Raw genomic sequence first — 17,500 nt, forward strand, 5'->3', positions numbered from 1 at the left:
CACGCCCACCGGCTGCTGTGATTGGGTGCAGTGACACAACTGTCACTCAGCGTGTGGGCGTGTCTCACTGCAACCAATCACATTTGCCGGTGGGCGGGGAAAGCAGGGAATACGAGATTGTTTAATGGGCGGCCGGCTTTTTCAAAAAAGGAAAAGCCGCCGGAGCAGTGTGAACGCCATGCAGTGCTGGTGTTCGGGGATCGGTGAGTATGAGAGAGGGGGGGAAATCACCAGCAAATGAGGTGAGTAACGCGATCAGCTGAACCTGTCACTGAGGTTACCCGCGGCCACCGCTGCATCCACCGCTGGATCCAGGTAACCTCAGTGACAGCTCAGCCGATCACACGGCTCTCTTCATTAGCTGCGTGCAGGTGACAGGAGCGTCTGTGTCTTCTGCTGCTCCTGTCACATGCATGCAGCAGAGCTGGATGCGACGCTGGAGGACCGTGGATTACGCCGGACAAGGAGGGCTTTGTTGTGGGTAATAAATTGGTAATGAGGGAATTTGTTAGTGTTTTTTATTTCTAATAAAGGATTTTTCGTGTGTGTGTTTTTTAACTGTAATTTACAGATTAATCATGGAAAGTATCTCGGGGTGACGCCTGACATGATTAATCTTGGACTTATTGGCAGCTATGGGCTGCCAATAACTCCTTATTACCCCGATTTGCCAACGCACCAGGGCAAATCGGGAAGAGCCGGGTACAGTCCCAGATCTGTCGCATCTAATGTATGCGGCAATTCTGGGCGTCTGCTGGCTGATATTGTTAGGCTGGGGGGCTCCCCATAACGTGGGGCTCCCCATCCTGAGAATACCAGCCTGCAGCCGTATGGCTTTATCTGGCTGGTATTAAAATAGGGGGGGACCGCACGCCGGATTGTTTAATTATTTATTTATTTACACGGCACACAGAGCCGCGCGGCATTAAATGAAGTCGGGTGAAGTTCACCTGCTTTTTTGACACGTCCCCAACGACCAGCTAGTCGCTCTGCAGGTCCGGATCGCTGTTAGGTCGTTGCCAGGTCTGCCTGTTTGACAGCTCACCAGAGACTTTGTAGCGATCCCGGCTAGGTTGAGATCGCAGGTTGGATCGCTAGAAAGTCTCAGTGTGTAAACCCAGCTTTAGGCATCGCTGGGGGCTGGGGTTACTCACACCTCCTGTAGCTGGTAATCCTGTTATCTGTGAGCTGATAAGAGCCGGTTTATCCTGCTTCAGCACAGAGCTCTCCTTTTAAGCAGCCATCGCCATCAGCGTGCAGGCCACGCCCCCGGTGTTCTGGTTTTAAAAGATGAAGGGTATCTGTCACTATGTTTTTGCATCAGTGAGCAATATAATGTAGAGGCAGAAACCATGATTCGAGTGATGTGTTACTTACCAGGCTGCTTGGTGTACTTTTGATAAAATAAGTGTTTATCAGCAAACGATTATCACTATAAACCTAGCAAACCTACTAACATGTAGTCCTCCATATTCATGAGCGACGCTTTTTTTTTTATTGAAAACTGCAGCAAGCAGCTCAATATGTGACACAATGCTGGAATCCGGGTCTTTGCCAATAAAACATGGTGATTTCATAGGGAAAAGCAAAACCTGGTGACCGATTCCTCTAATATCTGTGACTGCAATGTAGTAATATCCCTCTACAAATCCCTATGTTGAATATGGAATTCAGTTTTGGAGTTCACATTCTAAAAAGGATATACAAGAGGTAAGAAAGACAGCTAGATTATTAAAGGGGCAGTATGAGACATTTTAAAAACTGGACACGACTAACAAGGAGAACCAAATTAGTGTGTACCAAACTAACTGTTGGGATTGTGCTGTTCCACACTCCTGGTGGTCCTCATATAGCCACTCAAATTCAAATTCCTTATCGACAGCTTATTCTTCCACTTCCCTCAATGGTGTCAATTGAGAGAAACTGAAATTAAGGTGATCATTATGTGATGGTATGCAGCATTCGTTGACCCATTTTAAACACACCAAAAGGTCATAAAGTGAAAGAAATGTTAATCTTCTCATGGATACATCTGCAAACTATATTTTATACTTCCTCTGTATTCACCATGAATTTGTAATCTGCACTGTCAGACCTCGGAGAAATTACCTGCACCTCACTTTCTATAAATTCCTCTTTTTATTGTCTTGGCATTGAGGATTTTGTAATAAAGATCTGAGCGGGGAGCAGATTAATGCACAAACTGTACCTCGGAGAAGGTTAGGGATTTATAACAGGATGAATAGAAATTTTGTTATCAATTAGTACACATTTCAGCACGAGTCAAACGAGGGCAGCCTATAACAATATCGCTGTGCCTAAAGGAAGAGAAAAAGTCAACACGATGAAAGAACACTGGACGAAATTATAGGACAAAATGTGCTTCAGCCTCCAGCGAATATCTGGACAAAATGTCTAAAATAACGGAGTATGTTTGCGAAAACTGTAAATATATGTTTTTATTCTTTAAGTTGGATCATTCTACAAAATGGCATTATCAACAGAGTTGGTGTGAATCGATTCACAAGACCCAGTCCAATTGGGTACGACAGTGATCTGTGGCCGCTGAATGGGATCGAGAATGCTGCCTCTTACCTGACGACATTCGCAGATCTTCTTCTTAGCCGGCCTTGTGTGACATCATGTATGCGCCACACCACATACGCCATGCCACGCTGGCTAATCAAAAGAACCGCTACAGATGCCGAAAGGTAAGAGGTGGTACTCCCACTCCCATGCAGCCATTTCAAACCAGTGTCGTGGCCAATGTAATGGGGTGTGTAAATCAGCCAACACTGAAGAATTCTAACAGTATGCCATGTGCGAGATGCGAGAAGTCACAAGCCTACACTGACAGAGTGACTGCAGATTTTCATGCCAAACCAAATGAACAATACCTTTAATCTAATTGTGAAAGTTAAGTTTGGATCCGTAGAAGCACAAGGATGTGTGAAACGGCCGTCGTCCATTAGGGGGCCTGCACCCGGCTCTCTCCCTGCTACTTTTAACTGCACATGATATTGGAATAAAGCACTTTGGAAAATTGGATGGTATCTGCTGTAGATTCCTGCTTCCTGGACATTGGCATGAAAGTTAAGTCAATTTAGAAACCCATTGCTTCACTTGTAGGCTAGAAGAATTCTATAGGATACGCATCAGAAATCTTGTTTGCTGCTTACTAAGTGCCTGAGCCAAACTTGGTTAACGATTTTAATACCGAGAAGTTTCTCCTCTCTATCAGATACTGTACTGCTATCTGATGTAGGAAAAAAACTCACTGCTTATAGCGGTTCAGCTAAGCTTTTAGGGATGGACTGTCTTGTTCCTGGTTTCCAATGATAACCAGCAGAATTGTCAGTGAAGCTCTAAGAAGTGGAACTTAAGAAGTGAAGAAAATAAATAATGCAAAAGTATTTAACAATTTATGTAGACTTAAACCATGGAAAACCAGCTTTATTCAAAACAGGCTACAGAGCAACCTGCAAGAAAGGAAATGCTGGGAGCTCTACAAAGCCTCTGAATTTTCTGGTGCTAGAGATAGAAGACATGTTTTTACAGTTCTACTAATAGTTCCCCACCTGTCCTCTCAGTGTTATCATTCTTTTTCGTCGCTGCTCTGGTTCCGAGTTGTTATCTTGTGCACGTAACTTGTGGCTGAATGGAAGTCAGAAGTTACATCACAAATGCTCATTAGATGTCTATGAGAGCCAGGACTTGGCTCTCAAACTTCTTTTAATTTGTGACCTGTGATTAACCCCATGAAACACAAACTGCCAGAGAGGCAACAAAACTACATGACTCAGATAGGAGCATCGGGGAAGGCCCGTTTCAGACATCCAGCATTTCGCCGGATTGCCGGATCCGGCACACTCCAGTACAGTGTAAATACTGTACAATGGCATCGCGGCAAGCTCCGATCACATGACAGCATGTGACCGGAGGTTGCAGCAACACTATTGTACTGTATTGCACTGTTCTGGAGTGTGCCGGATTCGGCAATCCGGCGAAATGCCGGATGTGAGAAACGGCCGAAAACAGATGAAGAAGCCAGAGAGTGAGTATGAGACAGGAGACAAATTTAAAGCACCACCTAAATGGTAAAATAACCAAATAAATACCTGTAGCGGTGCTTTAAAAATATGAAAATTTAATTCAACAAAAATAATAGTGTAAAATAACTTACCATCAGGGGCACTTGCATCGCAATTTATGGAGGCCAAGCTAGACGAGTTTCTGATACCATAACCCTAAAAGACAAAAAAAATCCTCTTTACTAGATAGAAATAAAATACAAAAAGGTGCACTATCCGAGCCATTAACCCATAGCTCACATATGTAGATAGACAAAAGATCCTAAATACACACTATCCAGGCATGTGCCTCAGGTATGTGTTACAAAGATATTTTCAGAAAAGAGTGACAATATTTACCTGCTATATCCTAATAACCACATTCACATAAAACAGCCTGCAGACGTATTCTGTCATTTAGCCTCATTTGCAGACATATGGATGATTTCTTTTATGCAGGCCTCTTGTAAGTAAAAGCTCCAGGCTCTCAGCCTTCCTTGTATTCAGACTAAAAGGACACTTAGAAGTCTAACAAAGGAAGTCTAGAAAGATTCACCAAAAGTGAATTCACTGAAAACACCATGTAGAATATATATTAAATATTGTAAATGGATTTTTTCTTCATTTATGCATCTAAAATAATCATTATGGTACCAACCGAATGAGTAAATCTGTATAAAAGGAAAAGTCAAATGTATGTATGTATGTATGTATCCATCTACCGTATATATATATACACACACATACATACATACTTTTCCTACTAGAGAGGTGTGGGTATGTAAGTATTTGATACACTATTTTTCACGCTTACCCACCTACAAAGAATGGAGAGGTCTGTCATTTTTATTGTAGGTATTCTTCAACTGTGATAGACAGAATCCCCCCAAAATTCCATAAAATCACATTGTATGATTTGTAAATAATTAATTTGCATTTTATTGCATGAAATAAGCGTTTGATCATCTACCAACAAGCAAGAATTCTGGCTCAGACGTTATTTTTTCTTTAAGAAGCCCTCCTACTCTGCACTCATTACCTGTATTAATTGCACCTGTTTGAAATTGTTACTTGATATCGTATTTGAAACAATAAAAAAACAAAAACTTAATATTTAGTAGAAACCTTTATCAGAGGTCAAACGTTCTTGACCAAGTTTGCACACACTGCAGTAGGGATTTTGGCCTACTCCTCCGCACAAAACTTCCGAGATCTTTCAGGTTTCAGTGCGGTCACTGGGCAATATTGAGTTTCAGCTCCCTCCACAGATTTTCTATTGGGTTCAGGTCTCGAGTCTGGCTAGGCCACTCCAGGACCTTGAAATGCTTCTTACGGAGCCACTTCTTAGTTGCTCTGGCTGTGTGTTTCTGGTCATTGTCATGCTTGAAGACCTAACCACAACCCATTTTCAATGCTCTTGCTGAGAGGAGGTTGTTGAACAAAATCTTGCGATACAAGACCTCATCCATCCATGCTCCCTTAAATATGATTCAGTCGTCCTGTCCCCTTGCAGAATAGAATGCACCGACAAAGTGTGGTTTTTCCAACCCTAAGGCACACCTGTGCAATAATAATGCTGTCTAATCATCATCTTGACATGCAACACCTGTGAGGTGGATGTATTATCTCAGCTAAGGAGAAGTGATCACTAACACAAATTTGTGCTCAGTGTGACAGAAAAAGGCCTTTTGTTTCCATAGAAAAAGTCTTAGATCTTTGAGTTCAGCTCATAAAAAATAGTAGTAAGGATAAAACTGTTATGTTTATATTTTTGTTCAGTGTATTTATCTATATATGTTGTTAAAGTATATAATAATTGAAAAGTACTAATGTAAAGTAATATTTGTAAATTCTTTTATTAGGCTCAAACCTCATACAGGGGGTCCTAAGGAAATACTCAAACAATTTCTTATAGGAGGTGTCTGAAACCTAACGAACATTTATTATAATTGTGTAATGTAACAGCTCAGCACTTTTATAATATTCTGCAATTTAAAAATCCCTACCATTTCCATTCTATACTAACCAGGGTTTTTTTCCCCCTAAATCCGGTGAAGTCTCATTTCAATCTCCTAGTATCCACTAAGGATTCTCAAACAAGATGTCATCAAGAAACTGGCACCACTGTCACTGCCGCAGCTGCTGTCCCAATTCTGAAGTGGATCGTCATCAGGGATAACACTTTCAGGAGCTGGGCTAATTTCTGCTAATCTAATCATGGCTCAGTTGTCAAAACTAATACATGCCCAGTATGTGGTTACTGCTTGCAGCTGTGCAATTTTCATTGTGCACTGACAGTGCGCTTCCTCATTGGCTATAGTCAGTGACTAGCCGGCAAGAGAGAACATACTGAGCATGTGTCGGTACTGACAACCAGCACATGCTAACTCAATATTGAACACAAGCGGAGAGTAATTTGTGCAGAAAAAAACCCAGACAATTTTATTAATTACACAAACGGGCACAATGTAAAAAATCTAAAAACAACCACAGGAGAGTGGAAAAGAGGGGACAAATGGCCAAATCATAGGAAAAGAGGTTTCCAAATATTATATATGGTCAATTAATGCAAAAATGGTAAATATGAAGGAAAAAAGTTACCATATTACAAATGCCATACCAATAGGGGATAATAGAGACATGTATGCCAATTCTCAAACAAGGAAACCATATTTACCTAAAGTGCTAGTGCAATAAGGTGCTGTTAAGGAAAATTCCTAGGCCATAAAGTATAGCCGGACTGGATCAGAGGAGCACCAACACGGGTTTCGCTGTGTGTTGCACGCTTCTTCAAGGAGGAAGATAATCCCTGAAGAAGCGTGCAACACGTAGCGAAACGTGCATTGGTTAATTAATAAAATTGTCTTTTTTTCTGCACAAATTATTCTCCTTCTCTTGTGTTCAATGTGTAAATTCGAGTAGTGCATACATCGGCCTAGCTATACCAAGGCTGGTCTGGTGAAATTATGGTTAGCCCATTTATAAGAAATTTGTTGTTAACATGCTCAGTCAAGCAGAGTATAGCACAGGCCCTAAAGGGACATCCCCGATGACTATCCATTTCAAAGTAGGGGCAGCAGCTGTGGCACTAACCGCAGCACCAGCCCCCGGATGACATCTTGTATTCAAATACTCAGTGCATGCTGGGAGAAAAACAAAAACTTAAGTGGAAGAACAAATAAAACAAATATGGTAAGCTATAGAAAAGGGGGAAGGGTGCAGATTTTATAATTGCAGTATACTAGGAAAGTGCTTAGTTTAATTTGTACACTAATTAGAGAGAATCATATTAAGTACAGTTAGGTTTTAGACAATGCCTTTAAGTCTCTAACCCTCACCTTAATTCAATGTCATGCTTCTTGTTTCAATTTCTCATATTTAAGCTTTCTGCTTGTTGTCATTGAATGGAACTAATTAATTTTTCATCTAGTCTAAAGCTGAAATATATATTCTGTGTTGTATAGCCTCTGTGACCCTGTAGACAATAATGGTATCGGTTTAACAGATATGTTAATCTTTTTAGGACTCAACTATTGAACGGATGCATCTGACGGACATTATAATGGCAACTGTGAAACATATCCAGGTTTCCAGTGTGATATTAAAAGAGAAAAAGGTAAAATTGGGCTAAAATGAAATGGAATACTGACGTAGCAATATGTACCAAATAAATATATTGCATTTTTAAGGATAAATGCAATTTGAAATGATCCACGGATTGTACAGGTGATAGCGTAACTTTAGCCCTATAGAAGTTATACAAGCGGGTATATCACGTGCACAGAGGAATGCCCAAAAGCAACTAAAATATAAAGTGCAGACAGTGCATACAACAGACTTCGAAAATAAATATTAGACCCACGTATATAGCAGAGAGGATTACTATGCTTTATTGTCCCACAACGTTTAATGGAATTTTGTAAACTTTATAGGTCAATAATTCTGAAGATTAGTGCATTACTTGTTAGGTTATTAATGACATTTTTGGAAAGTCTCAAAAGAGTCAATATTCGTGAGTGGGATGAAAATGGGATTTACATTTTAAATTAGTTTGTACAGATACAACGGTTTGTAACTGTGGACTGTGCAGTAGTATTTTGTGTTATTTTTTTTTTTTAAATGTTTAATAGAAATTTCCTTTAACTGTTTGATGCCAATAAATGCTTGAAATCGATTAAACCTTGCAGAGGGGACAAATTTCAACCCTCTGCTTAAAGAATGTTTGCTTAGATTAAAAATCTTTTGTACTTTAGTGTTTCCGGAATGTCCCATTTTCTTTTTTGAGGTGTACTGAGATCACCTGAGATCAGGTTACCTAGGATCACAGGTAGAGGAGCATAGGAACCTCCAGCTCTGACTGCAAATAACCTGAGTGACGTCATTGCTGATTCCAGGGCTCATTCATTCTCTGCCTGAAGCCCACACACAGTGGGTGGTCATTGTTCTATGGCAGAGTCCTCTCCAGATGTAGCAGAACTGGAATCGTTGTGGGACCTTGGGTGGATTACGTCAGACCTGGATGTTTTTGGGGTTAATAAATTGGTGAAAAAGGGTGGACTTTTTTGTATTTTATTTCAAATAAAGGATTTTTTTCAGTATTTGTGTTTATTTCTTTTTACTTACAGATTAGTAATGGGGGGTCTCAGATGCCTCCGATTAATAATCTAGGGCTTGGTAGCAGCTGTGGGCTGTTATTAACTCCTTATTTCCCTGATTGCCATTGCAACAGTGCAATCGGGAAGTGCCAGGTACAGTTCTGGGATTGTCAAATCTAATGGATCAGACAATCCTGGGTGGCTGCAGGCTGCTTCTTTTAGGCCAAGATAAGCGCACGGCTTGGGACTGCAGCCTGTACCTGTGCTGAGTATCATAAAACAGGGGGACCCTACACCAAGTTATTTATTTATTTTTGTTAATGTTTTAAACAGGGAGAGTAATACGGGTGTACACCACGCTAAAACCACAGAATCCAGAAGATTTAAATAAATCCCTTTATTTTCATAAGTCTACGCGTTTCAGAGATATAACCATCTCTTTCTTCAGGATAAGGGAAATCATACGATGAGAAATAATGAGCAGCCGCAGAAGAAGAGTGAGCGGCCTGGAAGCAGTTACAGCCACGCCAGAGACTCCGTAAGTACAGTGCAGTTCTATTTTTTTTTTTTTTTTTTTATTCTTTCTTTACTTCCAGAGTTGCCAGACCCTGATCATTAGCCGGAGTTCCATGAGAATTCCGGGCCCGGTCCTGCACCCGGATATTTTTGAAACCGAGTGAATCTGGACATTTACAGACCGGATCCACCCATCACTAATTAAGATGCGTTATTTCTCAGCATCAATATTTTATGGCTCTAAAGCGGGCTTTACACGGTGCGATGTTGCGAGCAATAGCACCCGCCCACGTCAGTGACGTGTCACGGGGTGATCGCTGCCATAGCGAACAATATCGCTATGGCAGCGTCACATGGAATTACCTGTTCACCGACTTCGCTGTGGCCGCCAAACAATCTCTCTTTAAGGGGGAGGTTCGTTCGACGTCACAGCGGCCTCACTAAGCGGCCGCCCAATAGAAGCGGAGGGGCGGAAATGAGCGGCCGAAACATCCCGCCCTCCTCCTTCCTTCCTCATTGGGGGCGGCCGCAGGTACGATGTTGTTCCTTGTTCCTCCGGTGTCATACATAGTGATGTGTGCTGCCGCAGAAACGATAAACAACCTACGTTCCAAACGAGGAACGATTTTTTTAAAAATGAACGACGTGTACACGATGAACGATTTGACACCTTTTTGTAATCGTTACTGATCGCAAAAAGGTGTCACACACGACATCGCTAACAAGGCCGGATGTGCGTCACCAACACCGTGACCCTGATATCTCGTTAGCGATATCGTTGTGTGTAAATGGGCCTTAAGGAATAAGAGAATAATGCAGGTTAGTTTTCATCTACTGGTAGAAGCCGAGACATAGGAGCACTGAATCAAGAGAGACAAGCTGTCTGCTTTACCTTGGCTGGTCATCAACAATAGGAGGGATTTTGTAATAATTTATTTAAATAAAACTATTATGAAATAGAGTTTGTTTTTTTTGGGGGGGGAGGGGGGGATTGGTAATTTTAGTGCAATTGTTTTTTTTTTCTGTTCTCCAGTATATGGCATTGTAAAATGAATGGTGTTTTTCAAAAGTAAAAATCAAATCAACTGGTGAAAAACAACCTCTCATATGGGTATGAAGACAGAAAGACAAAGATATGGTTCTTGAAAGACTGAGGGGTGTAAGAAGGAGGAGGGGCAAGGGGATGTGTAAGGGTGGAAAGAGCGCAAAAATAAAAAATCGCCCAGTCCTAAATGTGGTTAGAAAGATTTTCCCGAGTCTCCTCCATTGCTCCAGTGTATTGCCTACTGCGTTGTTGTCATGTTAACAATTTTATAGGCAGTAAATGAGCTCAACGGTTCTTACCGACAACTCAGGCACAGCGTATGAGGCGGATGGCTGGCTGCAGGGCTGCCAATATGATCTGCAGCGCTGACATCACACAAACACCGAGGGATGGATCCGGGAAGTGTGAGTAAAGAAGCCAGGGAACAGAAGTTGGAAATTTCCCTTAAGGACAAAACTGGCTGTCATTAAGGGGTTAAAGTTTTTATATTTAAACATCGCAAGCTGAATATTGATCCGCAGATGTGATATAGTTTGTTCACTAGAAGATTTTTTTTTTATATTTTTGTTGAGGCAGGTCCTTATGTGCCCCTGCCAATACAAACCTGCCATACACCCACAGATACTAAACAAACGTAATAACAGTTCGCGGAACCTGATCCGTACAGAATGTTCCCAGAGAATAATGCTCTCACTATGGTTTTAAATTAAACAGACCCCCTCAATAAACATCAAAAGCTTCATGTCATTGATAGAAATCAAAACATAAAACACTTCACTCTAACATAAAAATAATAAACTGAAGAGACTATGTATGAACTATACCCTTGCTGCTTGAAAATGCACTCCGACGTTTCATTGAATGGAAACGGTCATCAAAGATTTTTGCCAATTAATCTGAGAGCAGCATAGTGTAGGGGCAGATACCCTGACTCTAGCAATGTATCATTTACTGGGCTGCTTGCAATAGTTTAAAAAAAAAAATCACTAGAGGGCTACTAAACCTGCTACCATGTAATCCTCCATATTTATGAGCTCTGTATAAGCTCTCCCTCACCACTGATTGACAGTTTTTTGTGCCTGTTGTGTATCAAAAAACTGCCAATCAGTGGTGTGGGTGGGATTATACAGACCTCAGCATTCAGAGAACAGATCTGTTATCAAAGCTTGAGTTATTGCAGCCATGTAGGTTTTCTTGGAAACATTATGCAGGGACTATGCGTCTTGGATAACCAGTTTTAGACCGGTACCTGAGGGGTTAGTCTCACTCAGCGCTTCTTTACATATAGGGATGGACTTAATAGTACACTGACGTGAGGCAGGTCTCTCCCAGTGGGTGTATATAGGGAGAGCGCAGTAAGCCTAGAAGTGCGGGGTGGGGAGATCTCCCAAAGGACGTGCCTCGGACTAGTCTCCTGGACACATAAACCCTGGATGACTTTTCAGATCAGGTCTTCTCTGAACCATTGCGGCGTTTCAGAATGAAGATACATGGTTGGAAGAACACAGATGGTCTCTGATTCTTGCAGCACATTGTATTGCTAGAATCTCATGCCATGTTCCCTTTGAACACGCACAATACTAATTTGTCAGGGCACAGAACTTAGTGCTTATCTCATGCTCTCCTGTCAAAAATCTTATTAAAAAGTGTCTGTTTTTCGTACAGTCAACAGAAGCCCCTGCAGTGTCAGTAATGCCCGGCATCTGTCAGAATCCTTAATGGGCAGGCAGAGCGCTCCTAAAGCACTCTGCCTAATTACTGCGCTCCATATTACTCCGAATATCTGGCTGTAATGATATCACGATCCTGCATTCTGTCTACACTCATTAGAATAATAGCCTCCTCTTCTACCCTAAAGCACCAATTCTACACCAATTAGTGATATTAACATTTCCACTTTACTTTGACCAACAGAGACATTTCAATTAACATAATTTTTCCCATTTTCTTCTGTCTAAAACTGGGTGCTTCCTAAAATCAATGGGCAAAACGAACTGCAAAAATTTGGTTTTGCCTAAGGGTAATCCCGTAGCTCGTGACATCACATTAGCTGCAAGTGGCAGTTCCCCATTTTTTATTGAACTTTTATATCAGCACCACCAGCCAGAACGCTAAAGACACTACTATTCAATAGTTTCACCTACAATATCTATCCAGATCCTTCATACACCTACCTTCGATCTTCATGGATTTCTGATTTTGTCAACATAAGAATCCCCTTATTTTGGAGGTCTCACACACAGCCTCCACATAGACTCCCATGTGTTTCTTCTCAACTAAACCGGTACACAGTGTCAACCATGACTTTCATTTCTATGGTTTTTTTTCTGTACAGTGCCTTGCAAAACTATTCACCCCCTTGGCTTATTACTGATTTTGTTACAACCAGTGTTTAAATTATTTTGTAATCCGATTTGTGTGGGATGCATCAGCACTAAATAGTCCAAGATGGGAAAGAGAAGTGAGAAAAATATACAGTAGATACAAATTAAATTCATGGGATACAATAAAAATTGCTATTTGCCCATGTTTTAACCCCTTTAGCTATGAAGTCAGTAAACATTTCTAGTGCAAGCAATTGCCTTCATAAGTTACATGCTCAGTAAAAGGAAGGCCACCTCTGTGCAATCTAAGTGTCCCATGGTCTGTCAGTATATACACACCATTTCTGAAAAGCCACAGAGGCGGCATTAAGCAGGAGGCACCACTAACCAAACTCCATAAAGACCAAGTAGATCTCTAAACAAGTCACGGACAAAAGTTTTTGAGAAGTACAAGTCAGGGTTGTGTTCGAAAAAATATCCCAATCTCTGATGATCCCCTGGAGCACTATAAAATTCATTAACATAAAATGGGAAAAACATGGTACCATAACAACCCAACCAAGAGAGGGCTGTGCACCAAAACTCACAGCCCAAGTAAGGAGGGTGTTAATCAGAAAGTGAACACAGAGACCAAAAGGTAACCATGAAGGAGCTGCAGAGTTCCCAAGCAGAGAATGGAGTATCTATCCTCACGACCACAAAAGGCCAAACACTCCATAGAGCTGGTCTGTATAGAAGAGTGGCAGAAAAAAGCCTTTACTCACAGCCTACAAAATGGAAGGTTGGCTTCAAATTTGCCAAAAAAAACACATAAAACACATGTGGGAGACTTACCAAATGTATGGAGAAAGGTGCTGTGGTCAGATGACACCAAAAGTTAACTTTTGGGCCACCAAGGTAAACACTATGTCTGGCACCAAACCAACAAAGCTCCAAGAACACCATCCCCACAGTGAAACATGGTGGTGGCAGCATCATTCTGTGGGGATGTTTATTAGCAGCAGAGACAGGGAAAATGGTCTGAGTTGAGGTGAAGATGGATATTGCGAAATACAGGGACATTCTTGCGTAAAACCTGTTTCAGTCTGTCAGTGACTTGAGACTGGGAGGAAAGTTCACTTTCAAACAAGACAATGACTCAAAGCATACTGCTAAAGAAACACTTGATTGGTTTAAGGGGAAACGTGTAAATGTATTGGAGTGGCCTAGTCAAAGCCCAGATGTTAATCAAATTAAGAATCTGTGGTCAGACTTGAAGATTGATGTTCATCAGAGAAAACTATCTAACCTGAAAGAGCTGGAGCAGTTTTGCTTTGAGGAATGGCCAAAAATCCCAGTAGCAAGGAGGTGCAAAGCTCAGAGACTTATACACAGCAACTTGCAGTTGTAATTGCCGCAAAAGGAGGCTCTACACAGTATTTACTTTAGGGGGGTGAATAGTTATGCACACTGACATTTTCAGTTGTTTTGTCCTATTTGTTATTTGTTTCACAATAAATAGAAAACCAAACGTTAACAGTTGTAGGGATGTTCTTTCAATGAACTGATGCAAACCCTCAAAAAACAAAACATTTAAATTCCAGGTTGCACTGTTTGCTATATTCACATTGCAATTGATGCATAGTACTATATAAAATATGTATATCTGTTTTATTAACATTTCTATATTTGCTATACCTTATATAACTCTGTTTTAAACCTTTTGTTAGGAGTTGTACCAATTCACTGTAAATTCTGTAATTTGCAAGAATCCTGTAATACTAACAGGTCTGAGACTTGTTTATTAGGTCTGCTTATTCATATTGCAGCTTACCTGATACTGTATGACTTTTGTCCCATTTGTCTGCATTTTTGTTTATGATCTGCTCTTTATAGCTTATGTATTGTATTATTTTTGTCTCTAACCTCTTCACGACCATGGACGGTTTTGCGCTGTCCGTGCTTTTTTTCGCCATTCTTCCGAGAGACGTAACTTTTTTATTTTTCAGTCAATATGGTCATGTAGGGCTCGTTTTTCGCGGAACGAGCTGTACTTTTAAATATAATCATGAGTGTTACCATATAGTGTACTGGAAAACGGCAAACAAATTCCAAATGCGGAAAAATTGCAAAAAAAGTGCAATTGCACTATTGTTTTTGAGATTTTATTTATTCTCATATTTACTATATGGTAAAACTGATGTGTGGGTATAATGCCTCAGGTTGGTGCGAGTTCGTAGACACCAAATATGAATAGGTTAACTTTTATCTAAGGGGTTAAAAAAAAATTAATAAGAATTTGTCCAAAAAAAGTGGCGTACGTTTTGAGCCATATTCCGTGACCCGAAGCGTTCTTATTTTTCGGGATCTATGGCTCAGTGATGGCTTATTTGTTGAATCTTGGGCTGATATTTTTTCATGGTATCCTTTTTGCGCAGATGCTACGTTTTGATCGCCTGTTATTAAATTTTGCGCAAAATCTGTGGTGACCAAAAAACGTAATTTTGGCTATTGGAATTTTTTTTGACACTACGCCGTTTACCGATCAGATTAATTGATTTCATATTTTGATAGATCGGGCGTTTCTGAAAGCGGTGATACCAAATGTGTGTATTTTTTTTAACCCTTTAATATTCAATAAGGCAAATGGGCGTCATTTGAACGTTTAGCTTTTTTTGTTTTTAAATTTTGAAATTTTTTTTTATTTTTTTATTTTACTAGGTTCCCTATGGGACTAGAAGGATCAGCAATCTGATCGCTTGTTTCTTTCTCACGATCAGAGCAGCATCGCTCATTTCGGGAGAAATGATCATGTCTTGTAAGCTGCAGTACTTGGCTGCTTCTTACAGGATCTTAGTAATTTGAAGTACAGGAGGCATCACATGACCCTGTGCTACCATGACAACCACCGGATCCACGTGATCTCGTCACGTGACTTCCAGTATCGGGCGGTGAGTAAACTTCTACCGCCATCGTTGTTAATATGGCGCTGTCACATTTTGACAGCGCCATTTAAGGGGTTAACAGGTACAGGTGGATAGTGATTCCACTTGTACCTGCCAGGCGCATATGTCAGCTGTACAAATCAGCTGACATGTGAGCGGATCACTGCCTGCATCCTACAGCACCAGGTGGGGATTACCACTATGACCGTAGGAACGTAATATTACTGCCCGCGTTAAGGGGGTAATATTTGTTTTAAAAAAAAGGTCTATTATGACGTTAACTACACAATAACTTTTGGACTACAGAAATAAAAATTCCTTTTTTCAACTTAGTTACCTCAGAGTGCCGGATCTTTTCTACTAATGTGAATTATATTAGGATTGGGATCCCATACGGGTACCTATACCTTCTAAAATTTCCGTATTTCGCTTCTCATGGAACAACGGACATCTTTATCACGGAAACTAAATAGCAGATCTTACCTCCAGATATTTTTGGCTTCCATACATGACATATTGTGGCGCGAGGCTGTAAATCATGTAGCTCGTGTGAAGGACGATTAACAGGAGAATCATGCAGAGAAAGAGAAGAGCTTGAGGTCTCGTTCGTTCCCTTCGAATCTTGTACAACTGTGAACATGACACAAGGATTTCAACAATAGTAAAATCAGAAAATATATAATTTAAAACGTAACTGTCATTTTACTTTTATTTCATAAATGAATAGTACACATGAACATAAGCAACTTTATAATATATCTTATCATAGAAATTTGCTTCTTTCCCTCCCAGAACTGATCAGTCATTATCGAAATTGTCAGATCTGAGGGGAAATCTGTATTCAGTGAGGACTTTCTCGTTACTGAGATAGGTGTGTTTTCCCAATCCGCAGCATGTCAATTTCTCTTGCGGGAACGCTCACGTTTTCTTTGCGGATTTTCATATTTGATGCAGAAAATCAGAAGGTAAAATACACACGTGCATTTTTATGCAGCGGAATAAGATCAAGATGGCATGTAATCTGCATTTAATGATGTCAATACCATGAAGTTTTAAAAACACAACTTTCTTTAAAAGGATGATACAACGAACAAACAAAAAATGCAAAAAAACACCGTCAAAATCAGACAAAAACTAATGGTGCAAAGGTAGTGCAGCATCAAAAATTCAACTGATCCCAATCATGGGAATGTAGCCTAACAGGAATTCGCTTTTAAAGGGGATGTCCACTACTTGGACAACCCCTACTCATTCCCCTTGTTCGCCCCTGTTATAAATAAATAAGCTTTTAGTCACCTCTGGCCCGGCTGCGGTTCCAGCAATGTCTGAAGTCACGTTCCTGGGGTACATGTAACATTGTTATAACACACGAGCTTCGCGACCAATCAGTACCTAGCAGCTGTCTCCCCACCTTTGGACATTTGAGCAGGAGGTGAGTGCTATGATGACTTCTTGCTCAAATGTCCAAAGGCGGGGAGAAGGAAGCTGGCACTGATTGGTTGCGAAGCTCGCATGTTCTAAAGGTGCCACTTGGGCCCCAGGAATGCGACTTCAGACATCGCAGAACCGCAGTCACACCGGATGGGAGTATAGGTTTATTTATTTTTATGGGGGTGAACAAGAGGAATGAGTAGGGGGGGTTGTCCAAGTTGTGGACATCTCCTTTAAGTCTAAAGTGTATGGAGGGGCCTTCACAGAGAGAAGGTTACCAAGACTAAAGGAGCAGTATGTTAGAAAGAAGCAGATGGTACGTAATGACATCTAATTGCTGCATCAGATTACAATGTTTGTTTGCAGATTGATCCATTCTGCTTCAACAACAAATCTGATACGCATAGGTTTTACATAAGCTGTTTACCCAAACCGGTAGTACATTATTTTTAAGTGTTTTCAGTATATTTTTATATGGTGATAATCAAGCTAGCGCTAAATTGTAGATCTGGTTTGGACGAATATTTCAGCCTAATCTAATGACACACGTTGTAGCACTTTTGTTACCAATTTGAGATATTTAGTTGTGTAATGA

The 17,500-nt window shown here is 40.7% G+C and overlaps 1 long non-coding RNA gene across 1 annotated transcript in view; it reads right to left on the bottom strand.

The window, feature by feature from the left end:
* Positions 1-4,176: 4,176 nt before the first annotated feature.
* Positions 4,177-17,500, bottom strand: part of LOC142280578 (uncharacterized) — a 17,945-nt gene continuing 4,621 nt past the window's right edge. The window contains exons 2-3 of the long non-coding RNA XR_012742803.1: positions 15,958-16,104; positions 4,177-4,247 (exon numbers count right to left, since the gene is read on the bottom strand). This is a non-coding gene — a long non-coding RNA (uncharacterized LOC142280578). The remainder of the gene's footprint in view (positions 4,248-15,957; positions 16,105-17,500) is intronic.

The sequence above is a fragment of the Anomaloglossus baeobatrachus genome, unplaced genomic scaffold (genome assembly GCF_048569485.1).
Source record: "Anomaloglossus baeobatrachus isolate aAnoBae1 unplaced genomic scaffold, aAnoBae1.hap1 Scaffold_4590, whole genome shotgun sequence".
Lineage (NCBI taxonomy): Eukaryota > Metazoa > Chordata > Amphibia > Anura > Aromobatidae > Anomaloglossus > Anomaloglossus baeobatrachus.